General features: G+C 44.1%; 1 long non-coding RNA gene across 8 annotated transcripts in view; it reads right to left on the minus strand.

Moving 5' to 3' along the window:
- Nucleotides 1-1,724: 1,724 nt before the first annotated feature.
- LOC110290594 (uncharacterized) overlaps nt 1,725-27,514 on the minus strand; it is a 61,725-nt gene continuing 35,935 nt past the window's right edge. For 5 of the 8 annotated variants that reach the window (XR_015046759.1, XR_015046757.1, XR_015046755.1 and 2 more), the window contains one exon: nt 11,206-11,502. This is a non-coding gene — a long non-coding RNA (uncharacterized LOC110290594). Of the gene's footprint in view, nt 3,168-5,625; nt 5,724-5,983; nt 6,063-9,254; nt 11,062-11,205; nt 11,503-27,514 lie in introns of those variants that run through there. The other 3 variants (XR_015046758.1, XR_015046750.1, XR_015046746.1) reach the window with 3 other exon arrangements.

Below are 27,514 nucleotides of genomic sequence, written 5' to 3' on the forward strand. Positions count from 1 at the left end.
CATGATGGCACCCTAACCCACACCAAAAACCAGTAATAATGATAGTAGGTGTCTCAGTCACAGTTCTATTGCTGTGAAGACACACCATAACCAAGGCAACTCTTAGGAAAGGAAGCATTAGATTTTCAGAGACTTAGTCTATTATCAACACAGCAACAGGCAGGCAGGCAGGCAGGCAGGCAGGCAGGCAGGCAGGCAGAAAGAGGCCAGGCACTTCACTGAGAACAGGTATTGAGGGGGAAAGGAGGGAAAAATCTAGAAGGATACTTGAGAGTGTGCTGGAGGGTCAGGCAGCATTTTAGAAGGTCACTAAGAAGGACTGTAGGAACAGAACTTAGGAAAGTAAAATAGGCTTATTTTTTTATCACTACATCTGGGGAGGAAGATGCAGGCTGTGGGCTTCAGCTCAGTCCGCTTCTTACCTGAGACACCATTTGCATAAGACTCTAAAAAACTTTGATCAAAGATCATTTTTTAAAACCCTTAAATTCTTCCAGGTAACAGATTGCTTTCTCTGAATCATTCCATTTTTTTTTTTTTTTTTTTGTCGTTGTTGTTCTAAAACCGAGAGGAGGAAAATAGTTAAAATTAGCCACCTTTTTATAATGCATTTGCTGAAACCAATTAGTAATTATTTTTTAACATAGCAGTTGGTGTGAGAGGGGTGATAATGTATTTACAATATAAACTTAGCATCATTAATGAGATTGTTATTTCTATACGAAAGCGAGGCTATTGGGAGCTGTTCCCTTGATGGCAGAGCAGCGGACTCTATAAAGACTCTTTTAAGAAATGGTCCCGCAATAGTAACGTGTGTCAGGCTGTGTCTTTGAAGAGAAATGATGAGGGCGGCTTTTCAAGACCTTCCATACTAAAAGAATAATACTTTTTATCTTAATAGTTAATGTTTGACCCTTTAGACACCCACACAGTATGGCTCTTGTACAGTAAAATACGGAGATGGATCAAAACTCCCAGTTCCTGGCAACGAACGTACCTTTTTGTACTAATTCTTGTTCAGTCTAATATTAGCCCTTTCCCTTCTAGATTCCCATATTTGGATTCAGAGTGAGACTTTCTTTTTAACTCCTCATTTAGTCGATGCTGGCACTAGCTTAGCTCCCCCTCTGTCAGCTTGATATTCAGCTTCGGTCTGACCTAATTCTGCTCAGGCAATGAACACTTTTTGGTCAAAAATAGTTAAGAGCAAGGAGAAAAGAGGAGGAGTGGGTAAAGTGCCACACCTTTCTTGCACTAGCATGTGTGTCAAGGTATCTGCAGCATAAAACAAGGCATAGGTGTCTTTTGGCATCTGCAGGAGGAGAGGGCCAGCAGACCTCCAATACCAAGCTCTGAAGATATACATGTCCTTTAATAGAAGGTAGCAACGGGTTTGTGTTTAATCTGTGCATCTGCATATCTTCCTGGATACTTAGTGACATCCTCATACCTTACATAATATAATATAAATGCTTTATAAAGATCACATTGCTTAGGGTTGAAGGATGGGGGACAGCCTATACAGATGCAATACGAATGCAATATATCCAGGACTCTTTCCCACTTGGAGTTGGTGGAATACACAGAAACAGAATACACAGAAACGAATAACTGATTGTGTTTTTGCAATTTTTCCATGTTCAGTGAGCACCCAGTTGCCCTAGTTCTCAGACCTAGGAAGTTCAATTCACCTCAGCATCCCGACACACAGAGGGATCTCCTGAGTGAGATTAGAAGGCAGAAGTACCAGAGTGGGTGGTGCCTGCCCTTGGTGTGAGGTTCCCAGTGCCCTTCCAAGAACCGAGATGACTGTCCTTGCTTATGAGTAGGGTGTCTCCATTTGTGTGACACGGATGCCCTGTTTCCATCTGTGTGACATGCCACAGGGAATCTCTTATATTCAGCAAACAAAGGGCTGACCTTGGGCTCTGCGTTCTGCTTGCTGATGAAGCATACAGCAGGCAGCCTAGGAGTCAAAACATCCATAATTCAGCTCAGATTGCGGGAGACAGGATTTATCATTATTTTTCCATCTTATAATTTTTGTTTTGCTTTAGAACTCCATTCCCAAGAACAGCCCCCGATGTATTGCTTTGCTTTGCATATGGCTACGAGTTGCCTGTTTGAAGTCCTCACAACCCGTTTTCTTTACAAAAGGATCAGTTTCCTCAAGCACAGAGCTAGTGAATTTTTGCTTCCCAGACTCCCTCATAGCTGATTATGAACATGTGAATGGATTCTGGCAAGCATGATGTAAGCTAAAATATGTTGTGGACCTTCCAGAATAGTCCCTCACCCCAGCTCACTGCCTAAAACACTGCCATCCACATTGTTTACCTAATTATAGCTTTTTTTGCACCTCTACTCTGTATTCTTTAGTGAAATATATCAGGAACAACTTAAAGTGGAGGACTATTTTTTTTTAAGGCAGCAATGATGTGTGTGTGCGCGCGCGTGTGCATTTGCGCGTGCACATGCACGTGCGTGCACACGCGCGCACATGTGTGTACTCACATAGGTACACATGTACACCTTTCTGTATCATCATCTGTAAGGTTATAGAAGTAATGAAAGAAACAATATTCAACATGAAATGAGTGTGAATAAAACAAAGTTGGCAGAAATGAGACATAAAATGCACAGCAATACATAGCCACAAGGCACACACACACAATTCATATCTGTTAATACAGGACTTGACTGAATTTCAAGACAGGTGTTTGTAACTGGACTCTGGTTTCCAATCTCCTCACAGGAGTCTTTTTTTTTTTTTTTCCAGGTTTTTGGTTTTTTTTCGAGACAGGGTTTCTCTGTGTAGCCCTGGCTGTCCTGGAAGTCACTCTGTAGACCAGGCTGGCCTCGAACTCAGAAATCCGCCTGCCTCTGCTTCCCAAGTGCTGGGATTAAAGGTGTGCGCCACCATCGCCCGGCTCTCACAGGAGTCTTAATGCACATTCATCCTTGACACTGTGCAGAGAGGATGAGACAAGGCAAGGTTGGTTTCCCCCTTTAGAGACACAGAGAACCACGGATGCTCGGCTCCCAGCTGTCTCTGAGAGAGAGTCCCTCGGGAACTGACAAAAATCCAAGCCGGACACAGTTGCTAACCTCTCTCCAACATCTGGCACCTCCGTCTCCAGCTTAACTGGAAAGCTACTGAGATGACTCTTTATGATAGAAAAGAAATCATTAAAAGATTTTCTAACAAATTATTTCTAATCATCAAACTTCTTTAAAACACAGGTGTGGATGAAACTATCTTTGTGATGTTTCCATAATATACATACATGAAAGAGAATGTCCCACCCAGTGTAAAGGATTATGACAAAATTCAGTGACCCGTAATAATGCTAATTCCAACAGTAGCTAATACAATAGTCTTCCCAGGGACATGGGATTTAATAAAAATTGTTTCAAAATTATGGCAGATAAAAAAGAATGGCATTGGTACCGTGTATCCTTATCTCCCAGTGATAATATCACAACTTGGTGCTTCCATCCTCTGATAGCTAGCTAAGCCTGGGCCCCACCATAAATTGCACAGCATGTCAGTAGTTTAAGAAAGAGTGAGTGATTTGGATAAAGAACATTTCTAGAGGATTTTCAGCGTTCTGTAATCAGCACAAATGTATCCAAGATAGGAACGGCCTACAGAGTCATGGGTTCCTGAGCTGGGGGGCTATGACTGAGACTTTGTCAGTGGGTCTACTCTGAGTACTCCTTTGTAGAGAGACGTGGGTAGCTATGATGTGTGCCACAGAGGCCTGGCCACATGGGAACTTTGCTGTGGTCCTCCAAGCTCAGGAATGAAGGAACAAAGAAGGCAGGAGGTAGAGAAAGCACAACAGAAATTGAGAGTGATTCTTTGATGTACTGTGAAATGCTGGACAAGTCTGAGACTGATCACTGATTGTTGGGGAGGGGGGAGAACAAATTTTGTGCTACATCACTATAAGTTGGGTTTTCCACTGTCTCTGCAGTTATCTTATACCTAACTAACATGGCAGGCCATGGACACTATGCAGCCTTCCCTTTTCCCTCTGCTAAGGCCAATCTCCTCTCACATACAAGGATTAACAAGAAGGCTCTTAAAAAAAAAAAAAGTCTTCACTTCTTTGCTCATTATGCCTTTTGGACGTTTTCCTGATACTGTCTCCTTTGCATCATCTGTTTATCCAGCAGGGAGGGAGTATGATGTCCTTACAGAGGTGAGTGGAGGGCTGAGCTGAGTCCCAAGAGGCCCTTGATGTCCTTGCTCCTATGAAGTTTGCTTTCTTCATCTCAGAGCTACCAGGATCATACTCCCAGACTGGCTTGCCTGTGTTCTGCAAGGTTGGCATGGGGGGTGACTTTGCACAAATGGCTCTGGGATCTTTGGGGACAGGAAAGCACCAGGGGCTTTCTGCATAAAGGGACCTGAGAATATGTAGAAAAACCAACCTCACTGTGTTCGATGTCAAAGGGTTTCAAGAGGTTTAAATGTGCCCCACCCCCCAACCACCTTGATGCTTTCTGAGCTTCGGCCACACAATGATGACCATTTCTATTCTTCCAAGGAAAGTCAAACATTGTACAAATGGCAGCAAGTCCTTTGTGTAACATCCCTGAAATCTAGGTCACTGTAACTTTCTAGTTCCATTTTGTTGATAGGAAACTTGCTCGAGAAACTGTCTGTCCTAGTTAAGGTTTTACAGTTGTGAACAGACACCATGCCCAAAGCAAGTCTTATAAAGGACAACATTTAATTGGGACTGGCTTACAGGTTCAGAGGTTCAGTCCATTAACATCAGGCAGGCGTATGGCAGGATCCAGGCAGGCATAGTACAGGCAGAGCTGAGAGTTCTACATCTTCATCTGCAGGCTGCTAGCAGAATACTGGCTTCCAGGCAGCTAGGATGAAGGTATTAAAGCCCACACCCACAGTGACACACCTACTCCAACAGGGCCATACTTTCTAATTGTGCCACTCCCTGGGCCGAGCATATACAAATCATTATACCATCTATACTGGTGCTTTTCCATTGCACCCTTGAGGTCAAGAAACAGAACGAAGGAAGTCTATTCCAAAGAATTCAGATAAATGTGGATCCAGATGTTGTTATGTTTCTGGTCACATTCATGCCAAGTCATCTAGACCAACCCCTGAAAACTGCATATAAGAGATCAAAACCAGGTTGGTTATTAATCCATCTCAGTTGAAGACCAGCCCTAAGATGCTATGACATCAAAGAAAGGCAGACACATCTAGAATCACACACAGTGCAATGTACCAGGCACTTCCTGGTAGAGGTTTGGTTCTTGACAACATCAAGGCCAGGAGAAAGAGGAGTGAACTGCCTTCAGCTGATAACAGAATTAGTCACAGCCCTGGAGCTTCCACTCTGTTAAAAAGGTGCGCACACCACTCCAATGGCTTTGTCTATTATAGTTAGTGGGGAAACTATTGGGAAAACTAACAAGGGTTATTCTGGACAACCGGTGGTTGAGCTCAGCTCCTACAGTTGCAGATTTGGTGAAGGATTTGGCATGAGGCGTGAAGGATCCTTGCTCTTATGGCTGCTGTTTTAGGATGATAGCGATACTCCACTTCCACTGCCCTCCGTGGGTCCTGCTTCCAACTCTTACCTGCTGTACAGCATTGGAAAGATAACTTCCCTCTGTATGCTTCAGTTTCTTCCTCTGGCACATGGTGGCTGCAATGGTACCTTCCCCCATAAGGTTTTCTGAGGACAACATGAGGTGAGTATATACTCCCTGACAGAACACTATGATCGTAGCAACTGGTTTATATTGATTAATACTACTAGTGATTAATGTTACTAATAAAAAGATAAATGCAATTGCATTGTCTACTGCATTTAGTGGCTTTATAGTAGTCTTGGGTATCTGTATTCATTTGCAAAAGGTCTCTAATGAGACCGAATAGTCCAGGGATCTCTGATAGAGCATGAACTGATATAACAGAGGTGTGGCATTTACTTACCTGTCTCGGGTTCTTGTCCAGGTCAAACCAACGATATCTATAGGTGTTCCAGTCTGCAACTCAGCTCTCCTGCTCCATGCTGAAAAGAGATGGCCTTTTCACAGTGGCAACGTCTGTGGATGGCTCTTTTTCTCTGATACAACAAGGAGACGATACTGACATGGTCTGGGTGGACCAGTCTACCAGCCTAGCCTCCAATGTTGAAGGACCCATTTTGGTCCATGCTCAAACTATTGAAGATGCTGTGAGACCTGCAGCCTGGTTTCTGTTCATTCTGTCCTTGGGATGAATACTGACCCCAGTGCTCACCCATACCTACAATGCCCTCCCCACCTTCAAGGAAGCACATTACTGACTGCACCATCTCTCCAGGCTGCACAAATTCATTCATTCAAGAACTGACTTGCACCAGCCTATCCTCACAGAGGGACTGGTTCCCCATTCTTCAGGACCCCCTCCCCCATACCTACCATGGTGTCCATAATCCTTCGTGACAGCTTATTTATGTAACTGTTTTTGTGTTTTTGTTTCTCCGGTGCCTATCACGGTACCTGATTAAGACACATAAGTCCTCCACTTTACTAGAAATGGATCTTTGTACAGTTTGACCTAGAGTAGGCACTTGGCAAAAACCTACTGACCTCCAGCTAAACATTCGGAAACATTGTAAGGTTTAGTAACTTGTCCAGTAGGTTATAATCAACCACAGCATTACTTGAAAGCCAAACACATTTCTGCATTCAAGTCCCAGTCCTAAAAGTTCTCAATCAGATTTGTAAGACACAAGCACAAAACAATGGTGGGTCTCCAGGGCTCAGGCTGCTGTGTCTCAGTTGGCAGAGACTGTCCCGAATCACATTTTCTCGATTACTCCTCTGATCTTCTGTAGGCAAAGAAGCAAAGCCATCGAGGCTCCAACACCTCAAGTATAGATTGCCACCCTGTAATCAGCTTTGCCCTGAGATGAGACCTGAGTCAAATGTCTACCCCTGTTCTAATGATGAGCTCCAAGGAGCCTTGAGGATTCTGGGACTGGGACAAGAATAAAGTCAGATGGCTAGAGAGGCTGGATAGATACCTGTACAGATGACAGAGGTAAGACATAGAGGACAGAAAATAATGGAGGGGCACAGCACAGGCTCGTGAGAAAGCTTCCATTGTCCAGCCCCAGCCAAGTGTCGGCTCCTCCACCCTGTGTTTCCAGACCTGGAAATTTTTTGCTTTGGTTTGATTTTCTTTAGCTTTTTATTTGGTTCTTTGTAAATTTCACATCATGCACCCCAATCCCACTCATTTCTGTCTTCTCTCAGACCTGCCCCCAACCCTGAGAAGCTCCCCTTCAACAGGAAAAAGAAAAATCATCTCATTGTGGAAACTGTAGTGTGTCACAGTGTGCCCCACAGTACACCCTTTTTCCCACACTTCTTTGCTTGCAAATGCTCATTGCAACAACTTGTTGGTCTGTTACAAGGCTTCTGGCTTCTGCTACTCTATCAGTACTAGAACTTCACGGAGACTCATCTAGGATATCCCGTTGTTGCCCCATGTCTTGAAAATCTTTGGAGATGTGCTCTGTATCTGTAGGTCCAGCCCCTTCACGCACTCCAATAGCTCACTGATAGGGTAGATGTTGAGGTGGGCAAATTCAAAGCCCTGCATCTGGCCTGAGAGGTATCTGAGCTAGTCAGCCCAAGGGCTTACCCTAGGGGCCTGGCTCTCCTACACCCTCATTACCAGGGTTAGGTCTACTGTGTTGGCCAGGCAAGGTGCATGGCAGACTCTCTCACCTGCCACAGGTGGTGAGGAGGAGGATGAAAAAGGGTAGCTTCCCCTCCCCCACACCACCGCTCAGGAGATGTGTGGTAGGCCAGCTCTCCCACACTCACCTGCAACTTCCACAATGTGCAGGCATGCGCTCCTGAGTACAGCAGCTGGCTAGGGGCAGGTTCAGTTCTTCTACTCTCATGCCTCCAGGGCTAGCTCTCCTATGATGCCCAGGTGAGGGGTGAGGCTAGTTCTGCACAGTCTTCAGACATCAACGTGTCCCCTGGTGGTAGCACAGACCAGGGACATCCACCTGGCTTTGGTGGTAGCAGACCCCTACCGATATAGGCCCATGTACCCAGACATGGTCCCTAATGGCAGCATAATAAGGTCAGGCCCTCACCATGGTCCCAGGTGGCATCACCAGCTCCTCATATCTGGCTGTTGCTCACTACCCTTGTGTCTTTCCACTTCTTCTTTTCTTCGTTGTGCTCACTTCCTTCTGTTTCTATATCTCAGCCATTTACTTGCTTCTTAGTAGCACCCAGGCTCTCTGCATGATGGCACCTGGCAGGGGTGATTTTGGGCATGTTCTACATAATCTTCCCCCTCCCCACCCTCCACCTCCCACCATGCTGTACCAGGTTGGTGGACATCTCAAGCTAGATCCATGACCAGGTCCTAGGACACTAATCTTAAGCTCACTCCTGTCCGGGGCCCATGGACCCAGTCTGGCCGCTGGACTGGTAGAGACCTCACAAATTTCAAAGAGAAAAGTAAATATAGATCTTTATATAAAAAATTCCTAGTTTTTGAAACAGAGTCTAGTGTAACACACAATCTAACCTTGGGCAACCAGGCAACACAATAACTCAGAAAATGAGAGGGAGTCCTATAGTCAAAATACTCAAAAGAAAAATCTAATTTTAAATACTTTTACTTATCATTCCTGAAAATATTCTGGTGCCTGTTGGAACACATGTCCCAATTTTTAATTTAGAAAATACAGCTTTGATACTTCCAATTTAATTGCCACTTTAGACTGCCTTAGATATTAATAGTAGTCCCCAAAGTCCTAGACTCAAAGAAGAAACAGGCTTTCTCATATTAAAGGGAGAGAAGCGGGCTGAGCTACATAGTATTTATTTTAAAGAACCAAGAATGTTATAAACTGCCTCGGTATTTTCTAAATCTCAATGCATTTTTTTCCTTTGCTTTCGCTTGCTCACATCTCTCAATCTGTAAGTGTTTGGCTGGATTATTAGGAAATTAAATGTACTTGAGTCATTCTCAGGGATCTGGTTAATGATGAGGGCACACGTCATTAGGGAATTGCTACTCCCTTCTAAAAGTTCTGATCCAAGAGCAGGGAAAGCTGACAGGCAATGTCCCAACCTACTACCCAACAGCCTGTTATCCAAGGACCCACTACCGAACAGCCCACTACGCAGTAGGCAGCAGCACTAACTTCCCTAAGACATGCAGCATATTGGTCATTAGATGCCCATAGATGCCCATTGTGGAATACAGGAAACAACAACAACAACAAAACACTACATCCTGCACTCATCCAAGTCAGGTAATTACACTGACTGCAAACCATGCAGGCACAGAGCACCAGAAATCTTTCAGGGGGTCCTTTGTGCATGCCCTGCCTCTTCTAGAACGAGGCTAATTTGCTCCTGTTTCAGCCAGCTCCAGCCAAGAAAGCAGATGAAGGAGAGAAAGGAGAGTGAATTGTCAGCGTTATTGAAAAGACTCATGGTTAGTCACACTCTCTCACAGTACCACACCACTCATTAGCAGACCTGAGAACTGGCGTGCCTCCCACAGCTGAGCTCAGGACCTGGCAGGCCCCCTAGGGACCCACGAAGCCCTGTCTTCTCCCACACCCTGCAATGAGAAAGGCCAGTTTGGGCAAGCCTGAGTACAATTGAGTACCTGGATGCTAGGTGAATTTGTTTTATGTTCTGTGTTGCTTAAAATATAATTATTCAGGTGTTCAGCTGGGGTGAGAATCGAGGTGTCATATCGGTGTTAGGATGACACAGTTACCCGCCTAGAATGGCCATTTTTCTCCCCATCTTTCCCACGGAGGACCCAAGAAATGGCTAACTTGTCTGCCTTGCCTCCTCCAGTCAAAGCCGTTCTTCCTGGTGCTGGAAGCATTTTTTCTTGCTTGTCCAGCACCAGTAATCATAACTTCAACTACAGGGATGGCCCCCAAAGAATCCAAGCATCAAGGACACACCCAGGAGACTGACAAACTCTGGGAAAGCCAGGGGACTTACTGCAGAGTGTAACGCACAGACACCAACTCCAGTTCTCTGTTTGGCTTTCATTCCAGATGTTGGAGCTATAGCCTCGTATGAAGATTCCATTTCTAGGTAGGACAGCAACCCATCCCTGGTATTATTGAAAATAAACAATGCTCTCGAGTCATAACTCTATAAAGTTAGAACAAGACTAAGCAAAGAGATCTGGCTTCTGTTCGGATGGCCTGTACTCTCCGAAGAGAATCTCAAGCAAAGTACATGAGGCCAGGATATTGTAAGTGAATGCAACGAGGTGTTAACCACAGGGGATCGTGGGTAACAGTGAGCCATGATGGTTTTGATGAAAAGAGATGCATAGGCAATTGCACGCTTAGTTCTGCGGTCTCTCCTGTCAAAAGTCATTGCAACAGTGGTTGTCAAAATCATGTAACATAGCAAAGAGTATATGCAAGCTTACTTTGACTATATTATAGTGCCTGAAAACAATGACTCTGGCCCTGAAAGAAATCCATCATGATGATGGGGGCAGATGCGATAAGGCCTTGGAAATGTCGACTAAAAAACCTGATATAAATGTGAAAGACATATGTCAATGGACAGTCAACTTATGCCAAGCATAATAGTTGCCCTGTAGACAAGTCCCAGCACCAGTCTGCCTCCCAGGGAAGGAGAGGCAGGCCTGAGTGAATGTGAGCTAGTTATAGAAGGTGGCTTGAGGTACCATCTCTCCCCTGGTTAGCTTCAGCTGTCAACTCAGCACAATCCAGAGTTATTTGAGGGGGTCTCAGCTGGGGAATTGCCTTGATCAGATTGTCCTGTCAGCATGTCTATGGGATATCTTCTTGATTGCTAGTTGATGTAAGAAGACCCCGCCCCACTGTGGGCAGCAGCATCGCTAAGCAGATTAGGCTCCGCTGTATAATAAAGGTAGCTGAACGCGAGCCTTGGAGCAAGCTCGTGCACACTGCTCCTTCATGGTTTCTGCCCCCGTTCCTGCTTGAGCTCCTGCTCTGATTTTCTTCAAGAGTGGATTGCATCCTGGAAGTCCAAGATGAAATGAAATAAACCCTTTCTTCCTCAACTTGCTTTTGATCACGTTGCTTATCGCTGCAACAGAAAGCAAACCTGGACACCCTCCCATTATCTGAGTCCTCCAACCCCCCCCCCCACCATTGTCTGTGCTCCTGAGTATAGAGGCAAAGATTAATTAAAGTAACAGTTCACTTGACCCCTGAAGAAATTTATGAGTTGCTATGGTTCCCTAGTGTCTCCTTCCCCAAGGATGCTAGCCAGCTGTTTGTGACATGATGCTCATTCTCAGCCTGGCTATTATATGTATCATAAACACACCAACCAGCTTCTAAAGGTGTCTCCGATGCACACAAATGGGTTTAACAAGAAAGTGTCCGTCAGCTTCAATACTTTCATTACAGTCAGCCGTAGCTGTCATGTGCAGATTTACCTGGGCTTTGGCAGTATCTACGGAAAACACATCTGTATTGAACAAATATGAACTTTTTTCTTTCCTTTTTTCATCATACAATATACACATACATGACAGCTAATATTCCCATAGTCTTTACATTTGATTGTGCACTCTAAGTAATACAAACATTATTTAAAGTGTAGGGAGAGTGTGTGTAGGTTATATGCAACTACTGTGCCATTTTATATAAGTAACTTAAGACCCACCTTAGAATCTGACGTTGGAGCAGGATCCTGGAACACATATCTCAGGACCCACTGGACAGCTTGGCTTTCAGAAGAAAATGATATTGTTTTCATACTTTTCTTACATACCATCTAAAGTGCCACAAGTGTACTGACAACACTGAAACGCACCCCTATGAGGAAATAGTTTTCTCATTTCACAGAGACTCAGAGATCCACCATCATCACACCATTAGGATATGCCAGAGTTGGGACATGAACCTACCATCTTACGCTTAATTATTATGCTATTTAAGACACGAGGGCATGATTTCCTGTGGACACAGGCTCTGGTGCACCCAATGGACTTCTGAGAGTTTGGGAGGATGACTCTCTGGTGACATGAGGACCTGCCTATAACAGGACAAATAATTTGAGAAAATAAGGCCTTGGAGAGGCATGGCTTAGTGAGCAGCCAGCTTGGCTTGACTTCTACAGACAGTGACTCAGCAGGCCACTGGGCCTCTCTAGCTTCATGTTCACTGACTCTATCATGACATACTGGAGTTCATGTCTCGTGGGGTTGAGGAGCTGACCACTGGCTGGCTAACAGAATCGTTGAACATCCCTGAAAGGAGGTCACTCACAGTTAAAGGACATAAATGTAAAGAGAAGATTTAACATTATCTTATTTGTCACGGAGACTTGTAACCACAGGAAGAAATTCCTCTTAAAGTTTTCTTGAAAACGGTTGCTTTTCCTCACTTGGCAGTGGCTGTCGTCTCTGCTTAGTCTTTTTCTCCCCAGTATTTGGTAAATAATTCATATCTTTTTTTTTAATCAAGTTGCTGTGGAACCTCGCTGTGTCATGTATACTTCAGCTCTGAACCTTCTAGCTGCTATCCCTACATTCTCTTCAAGCTTCTGTAGGGGAGGCGCCATTGTGCAGTTGTGGCCAGAGCTTCTATCACTGCACACTGAGTAGCTGAGCCTTGGCTTGCCCTTCCCAATCATTGTCATCTGCACTGACACCCCTCCTCACAGCTTGGACATGTGTTGACAAGGCTCTGGCTGTGAGCCTGCTTTCCTCATAGAGGTCCAGTGCCTGCAATAACTGGATTTTTCTCTTGTGGTGGAGAGTAATTGGGTTAAACTCAGCAACATTTGACTCTGACTTACAAACGGCCTGATCTAGTTTGGGCCTCTGTGAACTCCAGGCGGGAATGAGCAGAACAGTTAGACAGATGTCCTCTGGCTGTCCTGTGACAATTTCAATGCACACTCAAGAGACATCACATGGAAATTTCTGGAGGGAGGCAGGGTTCGTGGGCTTAGGATGTAAGGTGAGCGTCTGGGGGGAAGCAAGGCTTGATCATATCACAATTCGAACTTATGGCCGTGCAAACGTTTTCATAGGAATAGATGGAAACACAGACATTCAGTGACACCTGTAAATCCAGACTTAGGAGGTACTGTGTGGGAGGGCATGTCAAAAAAAAAAAAAAAAAGAGGTTTGCCCTGGTGTGCCACCGCCTCCCAGCTAGTACCTCTGTTTTATAATCCCACAAGGTCAGCACGGAATCAGAAAGATGTTCGAGTGCTAAGAGCATCTGGAAATTCAACCCTGCTGAAGATTGCTTCCTCCTCTGACCAGCAAGACCTATGTGCCTCCACTCTGGAGGACTCCTTGTGAGTTGGTGGCTGGAGAGCCAGTGAGATGTCCAGTTGTGAGGAACACTTTAACTAGTCACCCACAGCCTGCCAGAAGTAAAATACTATCTTGATATTTTTAAGACCATACTCTACAGTCAGGCACCAGAGGTTGGTAGGGTAAAGTGATTGTCCTGTCAACAAGCTTGGATTAGGTGTGTCTGTCCACATGCTAACAGAGCAGGAAAGGGTCCTGGGTGGATACCCCTCGAATTCTCTTCAGGAGCTTCAGCTTGCAAATGAGCAAGTGCATCTCAGGGTTGTGAGAGAGAGAGAGAGGAAGTCTTCAACACCCAATAGTTTCTAAATTATGAGTTAAAACAAATTAATGACTCCCAGATGAGGAAAGTTTCCATTGAGACATACGAGTCATCAGCCTAGGAAGAGGTCCCAGTGCCCTCAGCGTGTGCCAAACTGGTTCCCAGCTCAATAATCCTTTAGAGTCAACTGTCTCTTGCAGGGAGAGGCCGTCCCAGGAGGTGGCATGAATCATGAGTCAGACTGACACGGGAGAGACCATGAGGAACCAGCCAAGGTCTGATTCAAACTAAATGAGGATGAGGAAGGAACAGAGAAGCAGACCAAAGGTGCCCTCATCTAAGCATCTACCTGTGGTTGCACATCACCACGGAGCATCTGGGTGCACCCAGTCATACCCTTCCAAGAGGCGTTCCTTCATGCGACCTTGCTTACTCTCCACCTTGTGTGTGCTGTCACACTAAATGAAAGGGAAGCAGGATCCAGTGCTACCTTAAGTAGCTCTGAGGGTCAGTGACCCAGGCAGGAATCCTCTCAAACAAGCTCGTACCGCATTATGATTCTGTACACACTCCCCACAGAGGTATATTCACAGCTGTGGACGCCTCAGTTACCACACACACACACACACACACACGGTCAACAAATGCCCAATTCCAGGTCCTGGGGTCAACAGTGTCTCCTAAGCCTGCTATGTGACAGGCCCCAACCAAGCCAACTGAAAGTAGACACAGGAAGGTCAGTAAAATACGGTGCTGGCTGGCAACACTTAGGGATAGCTTGGGGGTCTAGGGCTACTGCTTTTTTTTTTTTCACTCAAACTTGTAGTAATAAAAACAGTAATAATGGCTTTTTAAAAATCTGCTATTTGTTGAGAATTTAGCAAATTACTTCATTCCATCTGCTCAGTATAAAATACTTTTTGGGCCTCAGAACATGCATCACAGTCTACTTCAGACTGAGTGAATTATTTTAGCTCTTCATCTCCATCGTGATGTTATTAAGGGTGGGGTGGTATTTAAAAGATGATTAAGGGACCCATACACACAACTGGGGTCAGGAACCTTTTGAAAGAGTTTGGGAGGACCAGTGTCTCCTTGGCTTGTCGTTCCCTTCTTTTATCTGGTGAGGACATGACGTTTTTCCCATCTGGAGGGCACAGGAAGAAAGGTTCCATCCTGGAAGCAGAGAGTGAACCCTCACCAGACACACCTGCAAACTCCTTGATCACAAACTTCTTGGCCTATAGAATCATGAGAAGCAAATTGCTGTTTGTAAATCTACCAGTTCCAACTGGTTATGACACCTTCTTCATGTGGACCAAGCCCAGCTCAGGCATACCTCCTCAGAACACAGCCCTACCACAGCTTAATCTACAGAGAGGGACAGAGCAACTCACACCTCAGGAATATTGTGTTATGGATCATTTTAGCAATGAGACTAAGATCGTAGCGCTTTGTCATTCAGCTTTCATATACATGATAAGAAAAATGCGGAGGTCTTTGATCCACTTAGACTTGAGATTTAGTCATTAGATATGCACTCACTGATAAGTGGATATTAGCCCAGAAACATAGAACACCCAAGATACAATTTGCAAAACATAAGAAAATCAAGGAGAGGGAAGACAAATGGGTGGATAATTCATTCCTCCTTAGAATAGGAAACAAAATACCCATGAAAGGAGTTACAGAGACAAAGTTTGGAGCTAAGATGAAAGGATGGACCATCCAGAGAATACCCCACTCGGGGATCCATCCCATAATCAGCCACCAAACCCAGACACTATTGCATATGCCAGAAAGATTTTGCTGAAGGGACCCTGCTATAGCTGTCTCGTATGAGGCTATGCCAGTGCCTGGCAAATACAGAAGTGGATGCTCACAGTCATTTATAAGATAGAACAGAGGGCCCCCAATGGAGAAACTAGAGAAAGCACCCAAGGAGTTGAAGGGGTCTGCAACCCTATAGGTGGAACAACAATATGAACTAACCAGTACCCCCAGAGCTCGTGTCTCTAGCTGCATATGTAGCAGAAGATGGCCTAGTCGGCCATCATTGGGAAGAGAGGCCCCTTGGTATTGCAAACTTTATATGCCTAAGTACAGGGGAATGCCAGGGCCAAGAAGTGGGAGTGGGTGGGTAGGGGAGCAGGGTGGAGGGAGGGTATAGGGAACTTTCGGGATAGCATTTGAAATGTATATAAAGAAAATATCTAATAAAAAAAAAAAGAAAATACGGTGCTGATGGATAACAATTTAAAATGGAAATAAAACAAGCTCACTACTATTTATACTTCCATATCAATTAAGCATATTTAGAGATTACAAACTGAGTTCCTCAAAAAGGTAAATTTTCAATGCAGAATGAGTCAGAGAATTTTCAATATCATCCAATTAGAATATATATATGTGAATATATATACATATGTGAATATGTATATATACATATATGTGAATATGTATATATATGAGGCTGAGTTTATCATATACAACTGCTAATTGTGTATTAATTAATATCTGCTATTGTTCTCACTGATTGATTTTGTAACTGCCACCAACGTGAACTTATAAAGTAAATGTCCCCCGATAAAATTATATTTTTATGTTTCATATGCTGAGATTATCCATCATATTTTGTTTGGGGTGGGGGGATATTTCATGCTAAAGAAAATTAAGACCATAGAATACACTGAAAAGTTCAGTGGCCCCTCCAGTGCCCTCTGTGTCTCCTTGGCCTCCATAGCCCCTCCCCCTAACTTACACGCCTTCCTTCCTCTCTAGAGTGCGGCTCATGAGGACCCTCTTCGCCTTCCATGTCTGCTGTCCATCACATGCCAGCGTCTCCAGGCATGAGACATGTATAATCATGGAAATGCTCACCTATGCACTTCCCGTGTTGCTGTAACTTTTTTGTCGGCACGTCTGCATTCCTGCATGGGAAGAGCTGTGCTCGACGGGTTTAGGTACGTGCTTGCTGCACACGGCTAGGCTCATACTATCTGCTAAACAAATGTGTATCTGATGAAAGAATGAGCAAATGAGCAGTATCAATAACAATTGGGATTCAACCCTTAGTGAACCTAAGCATTAAGGTTTCAAAACATTTGTGTCTAGTACTTACTGCCTCCTATACCGCTCTGCTCCTAGGAGCTGCCTCATTTAGCCTCAAACAAGCTCCCTGAAGGAGGTAATATGATTGTCATGATAATTTATTTCAAACGAGAAAAATGGAACACAGTGAATGATCAAACTGTCACGGCTAGTAGAAGGCAAAGTGACCTTGGAACCCAAGCTCCTTTATGTTCTGGGCCCTTCCCCGAGTGTGCGCTGCTGCCTCCTGCACAGTGAAGCCTACATACAGGGAAGTTTCAGGTTTCCTTGGTTCTCCAAAGGCTTGAGACCTTTCTGGCAGAAGAGATATGTTAGTCATCTACATTTGATGGTCCCAGAGTATACTGAACTTTTAGATACTGATTTCAGTGCTGTCTCTTGTTCTTGCCGAGCCAGTGTGGCTTGTTTCTCCATTGGCCATTGGAAAAGCCAGAGAACGAAGTTGAGGGACTATGTGTCTTAAACATCAGTGCAGAAGCTGCTATCTACTGGCTGGCTGAGCACCCTCCCCCCACCCCGTGAAGCTGCTTAATAATATTTAAAGTGTATCAATCACCCTAGTATACCACTGCCTGCTGTTGGGCTAAAATATACATGAAATGCCTGTTCTATTAAATTTCCTTTCTTTCTTTCTTACATTCTAATTGCTTAATTATAACGTGTTGTGGAACTCGAAAGCAATGCCTGCTCAAATTATACCAAAGGTTGGTGTAAATGAGATTCAGCTGTGGCGTTCTGGTGTGATTTTTCTTGCTGGTGCTGAGGTGGGAACACAGTCGTGTGCATGCTAGGCACATGTTCTACCACTGACCTGCATCCCTGTTGAGATGTGACATCTGAACTCCAAGGTGTCTCCTAGCAGTTGCTCTGGCAACACTGAAGTCTTCTTGCCTCTCTTCCTGGTGTGTGTCCATCTTCCAAAGAGGTGAATGAAGCTCGCAAGGCCATGCTAGACTCTTTATCTGGCTCTCCACGTGGTGGCAGTACACAACACTTCCTTAGGGAGGAGCTAGACTCAGGGCCCAACCTTTGTTTCTCAATCGCTTCCTTTTCTTCGGAGGCAAATTATCACAAACATTTAAGTAATAGCAAATATTGTTTGTGTCTGTTTTGAAGCAGTCATTCAGAGTGACATAGAGCTTTGCCAAAGTCAAACTAAACACATTTCATCACACCATTTTTCATAGAGAGGTTTTTCCTTTCACAAAATTATCTACAATTAAAACTGGAGAGAGATTTTTTTCAACTGTCACAGCCTTTTAGAAGATAAACTTTTTTTTTTCCAAAAAAAAAAAGCAATTTATAATGCCAGTAATTTTCTCTCTCTATCCTGCCATTATTAAGGCTACTGGTTTGAGGTTTATTTATTTATTTATTTTAACACAGCCCCTGTCTCTCTGTAATGCTCACATAATGGCCTGTCTCTAACTTCACCCATTGCCATGGAAGTAATTATTCTACTCACTCAGACCGTCAATTTGCCACAGAATCAAAGAGGAAGTAATTGGGTTCAAAACAAAACAAAACAAAACTCCCTCCGTGGAGCAAGACAAAATGAGGAGGATGGAGAGACCACAGAGTTCTGTGGAAGGGGGCTGCGAGCCCAGGTTTTGAAATGAAATATCATCTGAAAAAGACAATGATATTGAAGTGAATAAAATGACTGTTAGAATCCATGATTGGATTTCAAAGATAAGACTGCTGCAGTCCCATCACAATATCCAGTGGTGAAATCTTGTTACTGTCATTCCCATTCTTTTCGTTTAGAATCAGAATAAAGTTGTATTTCAAATAATCTAAAAAAAAAAAAAAAAAAAAGAAGATTCTGAATGAATAGCTCTCTATAGAACTCATACTTCATTCAGCAATATTCTGAGTGAATCCTCTTTTATAAAATCTGGGAAAGGAATCACAAGATACATGCTTTGGACATAATTTAAGTCAGCGAGTCCTTGATAGGTTATTTCTCTGTTGGTAAAATGAGCCAATTCAAGCCAGATTAGATTTATTAAACAGAAGCTGCGAGAGAGAGAGAGAGAGAGAGAGAGAGAGAGAGAGAGAGAGAGAGAGAGAGAGTTAGTTCACAGGCCAGGGGAGTCGCCATGGGGAAGGGGAAGAAAAAGAGAGAAAGGGCTGAGGCAGAGAGAGAAGGAGGAGGACTACGATGATGATGAGGAGGAGGTTAAGGAGGAGGAGGGAGGCCAAACTGTCTGGATTATATAGGGAGCAGCCTCTAGGAGAATGGTAGCCCAACCTGTGGGCTGCAAAGTTCAAGTTGGGAGCAGGGTATGCCAGGTATGGACTGGGAGATTCTTGGAGGACCTAGAGGCCAGGTCTGCTTTGATATGTAATATATGTACCTCAGTCCCTTGTCCCTGGACCCAGGGTCCAAAAACAAACAGTCCTGTCTCTCTATTTGGGGGAAGGCTTAAACTAAAACTTCCTCAAGCATAATAAAATCTACACTAGCAGTGTCATGAAATAATCCTGAGGTCAAGGATCAAGTGGTCTCTGACTACAGCGTTAAAGATTTTGTCATACAAAGTACGTGGAACTCATACTCAGGAGACCCCTATACAAACTGGAGCTCTGTTCCTCTGAACCCCGAGAACACAAGTCACCCCAAAACAGGGTTATTCCAATGACCCAAAGAGAAGGACGAGACCACACTTTATAAACCAACACTACCTTACAAATACTACTTACTGTTGTTTCTGCTGTTTGTTACCCACCGCCATCCCCACCCCCGCATGCGCTACAGAATGTAACCTTTACCAGCAATCTGGTTTTGTTGTTGTTGGTTGGTTGGTTTTTGTTTCGGTTGCATTGGGTTTAGGTTTTTTGAGGCAGGATTTCTCTGAGTAGCCTCCTTTGCCTGTCCTGGAACTTAAGCCAGGTTGGCCTCGAAGTCAGAGACCCTCGGCTTGCCTCTGTCTCCTGAGTGCTGAGACTGAGTGCCCATCATAACTGGCTCTGACCGAACTGTAAAAGGACATCATCAGAAGCTTCCCAGCAGAGAAGAGGGTGTGGTCTAAAGAGGAGGGAAGAGGTGGGAACCACGTGCAGGGTACACTTCCGCTTCTTCCTACAGAGGTGCAGACCTGGGCACGGAGGATGTCTACGACTTAGCAAAGTGACCCATGGTGCTCTTGGGAGATAGTGGAATCTTTAAAAGGTGGGAACCACTTCCGACCACTAGCGATTGCCCTTCTTGTGCTTTTTCAGTCCAGCCATGGGGTAAATAGTTTATTCTACCACACCCTCCTTACCACAGCTCCAAACCATCGGAGCCAATTGGTCACAGTCTGAAATCTCCATAACTGTGAGACAAAATGAAAACAAACTCTCCTTCACTCTAAGTTCATTAATTGGGGGATTTTGTCAGAGTACTGGACAGCTAATGCACACGGGAAGTTCAGACTGGACAGTGAAATTGTAGGCTTGAGTGACAGGGACCTGAAACCTGCCACTATATAGTCACGTGACTCCCGGCTATTTCTTCACTTATTTGATTAAGCTTTCAAATTGTGCACAGAGACACAGGATCTGAAGTCAGGCAGTTTGAGTTCCAATCTTGATTCCTCAAATGACTTGAGAGGTTATCTTAAGATAAATACACAAACTAGCCAGTGTTTATTGGGCATTTATGAATGCTGGCACTGTTCCAAATGCCACCCAGGTATTAACCCAGGCAGTCTTTGCAATTACTGTATGCCTTAACCCAGTTATTACAGCTACCTCCCAGCTCCTAAAATAGAGGACGAAGCTGGACCTAAAGTGCTTCAGTAGCCTGGCAGAGTTCACTTGGCTTGTGGGTGGTACTCACACATACATCATGGGCATGTTGGATTCTACTGAAGAAGTACACACAGCTCGCTGACTGTCCCATGGCAAACGCTCAAATCACTGTTAAGCATAGTTCATTGTTCACTACAGACTTTTTTTTTTTTTTTTTTTTTTTTTTTGGTTTTTCGAGACAGGGTTTCTCTGTGTAGCCCTGGCTGTCCTGGAACTCACTTTGTAGACCAGGCTGGCCTTGAACTCAGAAATCCGCCTGCCTCTGCCTCCCGAGAGCTGGGATTAAAGGCGTGCGCCACCACGCCCGGCTCACTACAGACTTATTATGCCTGTTGTCTTATTAGATACAACCAATACTCTCAGCCTCCTGTTCCTCGTGGTTCCAGGCATCAAGCACAGGGGCTAAAGAGTGTAAACATGGATAAATAGGTCTGCGTTTGAATGTGCACAATAAAGGCAGAGTAGCCATTGCTTTATTTTAGCAGAATCTGACATCATTTCCTTGTAAAGGAAGAATGCAATCCAAAGGATACATCTAACTACATTTTTTTTACAAAGCAACATCAGCTGATACTGTAGTGAGTGTCTAGAATCTGCCCCATTTGCCAAAATAACCAATTTGGGTGTAATCCTTGGCTTGATGACTTAGCTCCAGCCCTGCCGTCAGGACACTGGACCCTTACTGGAACATGGCATGCCTAGTGTTCTGACCCTCTGCCTCAAGAGTGCAGTCTTCAGGGTCTTGCAAACAGCACCTGTCCTTGGCTCGGTATTGACTGGGTGTTTATAAAGCCTGTTCACCCTGCTATAAACTGTGCTATCAGTTTTGGATTGTAAAGATCCCAGGGCAGATAAACAGTGGCCTACCCTGCTTTACAGGAACAAACTACAGACATCCCATGAACCTGACAGAGAACATAATAATGCTAGGGAGTACCAGGGCTGTTTCCTCACAGATTTCTGAGAGAGACAAGCCCACAGCAGTGTGCAGCTAATCTGATTTAGTGGGTATTTCCTGACCTGCTCTGACCCGATGTCTCGGATGGACACTTCACAGCTGTATTACTTCCCACGTGACTTAAACTCTTGTTGTTCTGCTTCTTCATGTGTAAAATGGAGAACAGACAACTTGTAAAGACATAAAAGAGGTTGTTGCTTCATTTAACCCTCACAAGCTCTGCATAGGAACCACTACCCTGCAGAAGCATTCAGAGTGGAGACTCAAATACAATTTCCATCATTTCAAATGTTCTCCAAAGGGTGAGGACAAGGAAGGACTGCTCTGAATAGGAGAGGTCTACGCAGGATATCATTACCATTCGCCTCACTTGCCCTTACGATTTTGTTTGAACTCTGGGCCCAGGATCCTTGGTGTCTGTGTTTGCAGATCCGTGCTCGGAAATCTTCTCAATAATGGTTTCAAAGGGAAGCAAAGCCAAATGGACTGTAGAAGTCAGAGTCCCACCTCCCTCCCTGGGTGCTGGAAGTCAAGTCTTTCCAGTGAGGCAGCCCTCGGTAGGAGGTGCGCAGAGCAGGAAAGCTGGTCCTGAAAGCCTTGCAGGTCATTGAGGGCAGGTGGCCCCCAGTGGGGCTTTATCTAAGGGGATTTGTCACTGGAATTCAGGCATGAGTAAATACATTTTATTTGTGCCAAAGGTCATACACCCAGTGGAGCTGCTGACACAACCAGGGTCACTTGGGGCTGTGACATGCACTTTGGAGGATTAGCGCCATGGGCTGGGGAGATAGTGACACTGGAATTCCTCCTTTTGGAAATTTGGGGTTTAGAACCTTAACAATGCAGAATGGTGCCTCATGCCACTGTACCGTGCTCCTCCTCCCTCCTGCTCCCTTTCTCCTTTTTATCGCCATTTGCTTATAAAATAGTGATCACGGAATTCAACATTGAGTCTGCCTTGTGCAGTTAGAATTATGTCTCTCACCCAAACCTCATCAGATGCCGCCTCCACCCCCTCACCATTTTTACGTAACGTAATCTGCTTTTATTTTTCTACCTGTTTCATACACTCACTCTTAGAAAACATATTTTCTTAGTATTGTCCCAGCAAGATATTAACCATGAATACTACCTTCTTGTGATCTGTAGAGTTCAGTGGGTTAAACAAATGATCATTTGGAGTAAATATCCCATGGAAATAAAAGTTTATATCCTAAGATAGTAGGTAGGTAGTTTGGTTCCCAAAGGAAAAAACACAGTAGCTCTTTATAATCAGAGCAATCTGTTGTGGGGTAGGGTGCAGTGCACGCGCGCGCGCGCGCACACACACACACACACACACACACACTCACATACATGCTTGCACACTCACACCTACCCTTAGTGCTAACAGTGCAGTTTGCTCAAAAAGCTTGAAGGAGTCTCTCTAGGACTAGCCCCTCAGGTCATGCTCTAGACTGCTGAGGTTATATCTTGCCTTTTTCAGAAGGAAAACCCAGAGTATACATTAACTAAATGCTTTAATTTTTTAAATCATTACTCTGTGTGTGTGTGTGTGTGTGTGTGTGTGTGTGCGCGCGCGCGCGCGCGCCTGCACTCATGTGCACTCTGAGGTATAGGTGTGGAGATCAGAGGAAAACTTTCAGCAGTCATTTCTCTCTACTATGTGGGTCTCGGGAATGGAACTCAGGTTCTCAGGCTTGGTATCAAGTTCCTTCCCCTGCTGAGCCATCTGGCCTGCCCCAAATACTTTTATTTTTAATGCTACAAAAAGATTCCACTGGGGCTGAAGAGCTGGCTCAGCAGTTAAGAGTATTGACTGCTCTTCCAGAGGTCCTGAGTTCAATTCCCAGCAACCACAGGGTGACTCACAACCATCTGTTATGGGAACCAGTAGCCTCTTCTGGTGTGTCTGAAGACAGCTACAGTACTAACAATTAATTAATTAATTTTTAAAATATGTTTTTAAAAAAGATTCCACAGTGAGCAGAATATAATAAAGTGGGACACATCAACATTGCAGGCTCTCATCATTAAAGGAGAAGAGGAGTCATTTGGGCACTGATGATAAAAAGGTGGGCAGGCAGGCAGCCCTTGTGTACCTGAGCCCAGGCCTCCTCAGGGGCCCTCTGCCCTCAGTGGGGTATGCGTATATCTCTTGTTTTCCCTGGACTTCCTTCAAGGGATGCTCCCAGTGTCTCTGGAGGAGTGCTAGCCACCTGTTCACCCCAGTGAAAGCCACATGATCATCAAATTCCCCAGAAGTTGATTGCAGAGATGGCCATGAGAGGTGGCTTTCTACCCCTTTAGCGGTCAAGTTCAGTCACCAAGAGCTTCATCCCTAGTTGATGAGGCTATGTGGACTTGGCCACAGTCAAGTCTACTTGGTGGAGGACTGATACCCTGAGAGTGTTTTCTAAGAATTCTGTACCGAATATTTCCGGGAGAACCCTCTAAGAACTTCCAGGATATTAATTTCTTCTTTGGAAATTCAGGTCAGACATGCAGGACCCAAATTCAATGAGACTTCAGTGGTTCCCACAATGTACCTAGACTGCCCAGTGTCACCTAGATGGTGCTTCATCTGGCTTTCCTCTGATGCAGAGATTTACTCCAAAAGTCCTGACATTGTCATAGTCCTCAGGGCCCAGCCACCTAATCCCAGCCCTGCCCCCAGCTTTCATAAGCTTACTCATATCTATACAAAAGCTAAGGAAGTCTCTCGAGTAACAGACTTTTCCTAAGTCTTCCGTCCTTCCCCAAAAGAACACCCAGATTGTTCATTAATCCTGCATTAGGAGAGAAGCCATCCATCAAGTCCTATTTTTAATGTACGGAATACAAATTGCCCCATAAAGGCTTGAGAGCCAAATCAGAAGTGTTGGGAGGTTTAATCAAAAGACTGTTTCTCCGAGTCCTCAGCTTTCGTAAACGCTAAAATTATCCCCAGCTCCTCAGAGCGTCATTTGCGGTTCCATATGGTTCTTGTGTTAGCAATCCAGCAACTCATCACTCTGTTTACACACTGATGATACACTTACACTGGTAGTTGACTTCCTTCAGAGACGGAACCTCGCAGAAGATGTATAAATGGCTACTTCACAGCAATAGAATCGATGCCGCACTAAATGGAAATTAGTAATTATTTGACTACAAATCAGGGCTCCTTTCTTTATATTTACACACACAACATCACATATTTATACACAAGCACAAGGTCTGGCTGTGTCAGAGTCCCCAACATTTTCAACTACGTCAAAGGCTATGTGTTGATTTCTGAAATAACAACTAGAGTTCTAGATAGAAACAGCCTCACATCGAAATGTATATAAGGTAAATATACAGCTATCAATATACACAGACATTTGGGCAGGTACTCCCCTTTTCTGCTTGTTTTTATCTTTGGTATATGTCACCGTGGTATTTAAAATCTGCCAAGAGACATCAATGATTGAAATAAGTAGCCCCTTTTTTATCTATTATAGCGCCACAGAACCTTGAGTTGGATGAAATTCTAAAGGTATCTATTCTAGCAAATATAAGAGTCCCTCTTTTACAAAGTCACAGATAGCTGAGTGTATGCTTGGATACCCTGCATGATGGCAAACTCACTTCTCTACACAGCTAAATGTTGATTAAATCTTTCTTATATCAAGCCAGAATATGTTCCCAGTAATTTCCATATCTGATAGAAATGAAACTTGTCTTCCCTGTCAAACTAGCTCCTCTCTATTTTCCATTTAGGAGTGTGTCAAGCTCAGTGGCTGCAGTATTGCTGGGCTGGCCTTGGCCTGCTTGTTGCAAGAAAGGAGGACAGAGAGGTGTGGTACAGAGAGGAGATCATGAAAGAAGGGGAGGGGGTGGGAGGGAAGAATGAAGGAGGTAGTAACATTCTCCCACCAGGTCGCCATTACAATTCATAAGCAGCTGCTATTCCCAACTAGTCATTCTTCAGTTACCATGAGATATTTGCTGTAGATATTGTGCTCTCCTGGCGACCCTCCCTGGGTGAAATATCCTCTACATGTCCAACAAGGGTGTGAGACCACAATCAGAATGATCCTGAAGCTACGTCTTTGGTTTCATAGGTATATATCGCCAAACCTGTACCCACCCAGGTTTGTGTCTTGTTTTGTTTGTTTTCATGAGTTGCTTAGATGTCATGATTTCCCGTTCTATCCGTGTATCTTCTCCTCTAGAACTCCACTGTCTCTCCCTGATGTTCACATGGGCCTTCTTTGGAACTTCAAGTGATTTCGATGTTTGGTTGTCATCTCAACTCTAATTCTGGCCTAGGTCACCTTTTAGACATAAAACCATAATACCCACAGAGAGTGGAGCCAATGGTGGTGAAGTGATAAATGATGATAAATGATGCAACACTGAAGCTGGGGCAAACATTTCATCAATTTTAATGCTGAGAAACAAGTAGACAGTCAGTTTCGAGAATTGTGGATGGACAACCAGAGAGAAGAAAGGCAGAGACTCTGTGGGGAAAGAGAGAGAAGAGGGGAGGCTGCCTCCCTCTGGCTTTTCTGCTTGGGGTTTGTTACAGTTAGACAACCACCAGCCACGGACCCTCCCTCTGTGCACGTGACATACTTGAACATACATCAACCCGCGTGTGGATGCCAGAAGTCAGCATCATGTGTCTTCCTCAGTAGGTCTCCACCTTGCCTTTTGAGACAATGTCTCTCACTGAACCAGGAGCTCACCGATTCAACTAAGCCAGCTGCCCAGTAACACATGGTCTTTTCTCCACCTCTGCAGCAGTGGGAACACAGACACAGCCTGTTGTGCCCAGAGTGTAAGGAGGTGCCAAGAGTTCAAGCTCAGGTCCTCATGTGTATGCAGCAAGCACTACTACTGGGCCATCTTTCCATCCTGCCTACTGAATTTTGTATTTCCAGAGAACAAGAATATTTTTGTTTCTACTGATTTTAATTGTTATTTTTGCTTTATCCATACTCATGCCTGCAGGTTACCTATCTAATTGTCTAGACTGAAATTTTAGGGAGTACATAAGGAATGGTTTTACTTTTGGTCTTCTGCATCTTTTTTGTTGCTGTTGTTGTTCTGTGGCTCTCTAGATGTGTTCCTGTTCTCTCAACAGAGATTTTTCTTTATCTTGCTGGTTCAATCACTTCCTTGTTGTGTGAAGAACATGACAGTCATAGGAATAGGCTATTGTAGATAAGAATGGTAGATAAGGCCGGGCATGGTGGCGCACGCCTTTAATCCCAGCACTCGGGAGGCAGAGGCAGGCGGATTTCTGAGTTCGAGGCCAGCCTGGTCTACAGAGTGAGTTCCAGGACAGCCAGTGCTACACAGAGAAACCCTGTCTCGAAAAACCAAAAAAAAAAAAAAAAAAAAAGAATTGTAGATAAGAATTCTTAGCCCAAGTATACAGGTATAGATAAGAATTCTTCACTTTTAACTATCTCTTAAATCTGACTACACACAAATACATGCACGTGCACACAACTATAACTGCAGCAAATAGTTATTTTGTCTTTGTTATATGTTAGGCTCTAAGTTAAATACCTGAAGCTTCTCAGGTAAGCCTCACCATCTTATACATTTCTGATAACTAATTATAATTATTCATTTATAGTTGTTACCAATCTGTGGTTTTATTTATAATTTAGACCAAACAATATAAATTATCAATAATTTGTTTGTGATTGTTATTTATTTATAATTATTATAAATTTATATTTTTGATAAAGACCCATCTACTTATATGTTATGGTTGAAAAATGGTACCTAGCTAGGAGGCATTAGAGCAGAGACAAATCCAGTCATGGTTTGCCTCCTAAACAAATAAGACCAACTCCGACATCGCCTGTCTTAACCCTTGTGTTCATGAAACATTAGCTCTCGGTACTACCGTTATTATTGTTGTAGTGTTCATCTCATTAAAATCACAATATTCATCTGTGGCTCCAGAGAAACTTGATTATTTCATAATCTAGCATCTTTTAACATGGCTACCAATAAACCC

The sequence above is a fragment of the Mus caroli genome, unplaced genomic scaffold (genome assembly GCF_978045245.1).
Source record: "Mus caroli unplaced genomic scaffold, Mus_caroli_1 scaffold_3, whole genome shotgun sequence".
NCBI classification, from domain to species: Eukaryota; Metazoa; Chordata; class Mammalia; order Rodentia; family Muridae; genus Mus; species Mus caroli.